This window comes from Sinocyclocheilus anshuiensis, unplaced genomic scaffold, assembly GCF_001515605.1.
Source record: "Sinocyclocheilus anshuiensis isolate Anshui unplaced genomic scaffold, SAMN03320099.WGS_v1.1 scaffold1694, whole genome shotgun sequence".
NCBI lineage: Eukaryota > Metazoa > Chordata > Actinopteri > Cypriniformes > Cyprinidae > Sinocyclocheilus > Sinocyclocheilus anshuiensis.
The window spans coordinates 147,772-152,112 of record NW_015542421.1 but is presented as its reverse complement, the minus strand read 5'-3'; the positions used below and the strand labels follow the sequence as shown (position 1 = coordinate 152,112).

Below are 4,341 nucleotides of genomic sequence, written 5' to 3'. Positions count from 1 at the left end.
CAAGAGCTTGTAACACTTCAAAGAGAAAGGAAAAATTTAAATCGCATCATATGACCCCTTTAAATACGCATGAAATATGCGTTAAAAATCCATTTGAACGGGTCAGTGTCATTGGCTGCTGAAAACTTGGGTCAAAACATTTCTGTGAGTTTAAGGGAGTGTACCATTCATAGACTAGGATACCACCATTTAACATACTATAGATCAGCTTATTCAGCCTTTTTATTTTGTCCTTTTTTGTCTTTTTTTGTATAGCCTATAGAAATAATATATTTAAATTGCAGTTTTATTAAAATTAGATATTATATTAGAAATAAAATTGCCTCGTTTTTCTCCATGCATGCCTTTTTTAGTAAATAAACATATTAGTGGACATTATAGCTTTAACAGTGATCAAACTTAAGTTAGCATCAAAGCTTTAACGTTTGTGTGGGGAAACCAGTTACAGTGGAGGTAAGCAATCAATGCAGGTTTAAGACACCATTGTAATCAATATCTGTCTTTAGAAAACAAAGTGAGCTTTTCTTGTGCTTACATTTACGCTTACATTTGTGCTTATTATGCACTCATCAGACAAACATGCAGGTGATGTTATCCATTTAAATGAATTTAAAGACGTAAAGTATTTAAATATGGCATTTTAGAATGTATATAATATTAAGACTTTCAGGTCAGGTATAAGAACTTGATTTGGCTTTCCTGACAGGAGAAGTATTCTACTGTACTAAAGTCCTAGGCCACCCTGAAAATTGGTATTAAAGCAATTTATCCGTGAAATGATGTGATTTGTTAAAGCACTTCATAACATTTAAGTAAACATTTAAACATAAAAATACTAAGTAGCTCATTTTTTATTTATTTATTTTTTAGAACCACACACATATAGTTTATATCTGCAAGTAATCTGGATTGTTACTGAGATGCCTATTGTACACTTCATAACAGCTAGAATTAATTTTATGGCTGCTTTTTTGTGACAGTTTATATGCTGGTGACAGACTTGATTGGCTTACTGAAAGTATTAAAAGGCTAGGACAGAAGACCTATTGTACTGCAAACTGCTCAAGGACCTGTAACATGAAGGTAGTTGAACAAACTCAGGGTTACAGGATTAGTTTTGAGTTGACAAAACCAAATCAATGCAAATCAGGCTTTGTTGATGCCATGAAGCAGCTTATGAACTTTCTCTGTCAACTTTGATCTTAAAGCTATATGAACCAAACCCCTGCAACAACTCAGTGTTATTGGCAGCAGATCGAGATACATTATAATTCAAAGTTGTAAGTATGTCATAGCCTTTTTTTATTCATTTTGGGGGAAGTCACCTGCATGTTCTATGTTACACTACTGTATACAGTGACCCTGCTAAGGCCATAGTTCATTGGCTAAGTGCTTGTTTTTGAGATATCCTTGATATACAATATAGAACAAATTAACCTGTTTACTGTTTAACTTAATGTATATGACACAGCAAGTTTGTTTTCTTCTGTTTATCTGTTCAGTTGTGTATTTTATATTCATCATGTGTATATCTGTTTAGAATTTAATGTTATTATTGTGTATGTTTATATTTACTCTGCATTTTCTGTTTCTATAGAAAACCACACACTAAATACACCCACAACTAAGGACTATATTCAAACGTTGTTAATAACTAATAACTGAGTTGTTGTGGTGACAAATAAACAGGTTACTCACAAATTTCCAACATCTTTTCATCAAGTCTCTTACCGGACATCCTGTGGCGGGTTTCAAACCTAACCAGCAGTTTTCTCAAATGAGTATTAAAGCTATTAAAGCTAACTCATTTTTTCAGTTCCCCACTTACTTTACCTTCCTCAAGCACTAACAGAACACAGACTCTGACTGAGCCAGGCCAGTTGATATCCAAGTTTGTGAATTAAATCTAAAAAAACAAGGTTATGTTGTTTATCAAAAACAGATATTCATTACAATTGCACTGATCAAGAACCACATCTGTACCCTTTTCCCCAATCAAATGTTAGTTTTTAATGTTAGAAAACTTGAGGTGTGGTGAATGGTGTTACAGCTAGAATGCCTACTAATGTGGAAAAAGGGGCAATCTTATCTTGATAAAAAATATTTTTTCATAAAACTGCAATCTAGGTATTTTCTTTGGACTACACAAGAAAAGGAAGAAAATAACAACAACAAAAAAAAGTAATAGGAGGATCTTAAATGGTGGTAGCGGTAGAATACTTCTGCTGTCAGGAAAGCCAAATCAAGTTATTATACCTGACTTGAAAGTCTTAAATACTTATATACATTCTAAAATGCCATATTTAAATACTTTACGTCTTTAAATTCCTTTAAATGGATAATATCACCTGCATGTTTGTCCGATGAGTGCATAATAAGCGCCGCCTGCTGGCGATAGCTGTAAATGTAAGCACAAGAAAAGCTCAAGTTGTTTTCCAAAGACAGATATTGATTACAATGGTCTGTCTTAAACCTGCATTACCTCCACCGTAACTGGTTTCCCCACACAAATGTTAAAGTTTTGATGCTAACTTAAGTTTGATCACTGTTAAAGCTATAATGTCCACTAATGTGTTTATTTACTAAAAAAAGGCATACGTGGAGAAAAACGATGCAATTTTATTTCTAATATAATATCAAATTTTTCATAAAACTGCTATTTAAATATATTATTTCTATAGGCTATACAAAAAAGACAAAAAAGGACAAAATAAAAAGGCTGAATAAGCTGATCTATAGCATGTTAAATGGTGGTATCCTAGTCTATGAATGGTACACCCCCTTAAACTCACAGAAATGGTTTGACCTAAGTTTTCAGCAGCCAATGACACTGACCCCTTCAAACGATTTTTAACGTGTTTTTCACACGTATTTAATGAGTATTTCGCCGTGAAATACGTGTTAAAGGGGTCATATGATGCGATTTCAAATTTTCCTTTCTACCTCGCTTTTCAGACCGATGAGCTTTGTAAAAATCGACGCATTTCAGAAAGGCGGGGCATAGAGGAGAAACAATAATGTACAGTATGTGGAAAATAATGTGTTTTTTTAACCTTAAACCACATAAACACATTTCATTACACCAAATACACAAAATAATGTTCTTTTTAGCAACATCATATGACCCCTTTAAATACGTGTGAAATACGCGCTGATTTTTTTACGATCAAACAACACGTATCTAACGCGTGAAATATGCGTTAAGTATGCGTATTTGACGCGTTGTTGATGTGTAAAATTTTAACGCGTCAACAACGCGTTAAACGTGTATTTCACGCGTAAACAACACATATTTAACTCGTTAAATATGTCGTTTACGCGTGAAAAATCAGCACGTTAAATATGTGTATTCAACGTGTTAAATACGCGTGAAATACACGTGAAATATGTGTTAAATACACGTGAAGTACACGCTAAAAATCAGTTTGAACGGGTCAGTGTCATTGGCTGCTGAGGACTTGGGTCAAACCACTTCTGTGAGCTTAGGGGGGATTTAACGCGCTGATTTTTCACGTAAACGACATATTTAACGCATTAAATACCTGTTGTTTACACGTGAAATACGCGTGTTTAACCCGTTGTTGACGTGTTAAAATTCACGTGTTTTTGGCGCCTTTGGCCTTCCATATATATGCGCTCGCATCCTTTTCTGCGTCTCGCGCATGACACTGCATTTGAGTCAAGCACTGTGACACACAGAACACAAACTGACGGAAACAGTGACTGGCAGAGGTGGGACCAAGTCATTGTTTTGCAAGTCACAAGTAAGTCTCGAGTCTTTGCATTCAAGTCTGGACAGTAATAACACAGGAATAACACAGTAATAACACAGGAATAAATCAGTAATAACAGAAATATCACAGGAATAACACATTAATAACACAAGAAAAACACAGTAATAACGGAAATAACACAGTATTAACACAGTAATACCACAGTAATAACACAGTAATAATTCAGTAATAATGTATTAATAAAACAAGAATAATACAGGATTAACACAGCAATAACTCAGGAATAACTCAGTAATAACAGAAATAACAGGAATAACACAGTAATAACAGAAATGATTAACACAGTAATACGCAGGAATAACTCAGTAATAACAGAAATAACACAGGAATAACACAGTAATAAGACAGGAACAATTCAGTAATAACACAGACATAACACAGTAATAACGCAGTAATTACACAGTAATAAAACAGGAATAACACAGTAATAACACAGGACTAACACATTAATAACAGAGGAATAACACAGTAATAACACAGTTATAACACAGGAATAACTCAGTAATAACACATTAATAACACAGTAATAACACAGCAATAACACAGG

General features: G+C 33.8%; 1 long non-coding RNA gene across 1 annotated transcript in view; it reads right to left on the bottom strand.

Annotated features, from left to right (window-relative positions):
• The window catches only part of LOC107693509 (uncharacterized), a 9,341-nt gene that overhangs the window by 4,357 nt on the left and 643 nt on the right, over positions 1 to 4,341 (bottom strand). Inside the window, exon 2 of the long non-coding RNA XR_001634761.1 lies at positions 1,196 to 1,201. This is a non-coding gene — a long non-coding RNA (uncharacterized LOC107693509). The remainder of the gene's footprint in view (positions 1 to 1,195; positions 1,202 to 4,341) is intronic.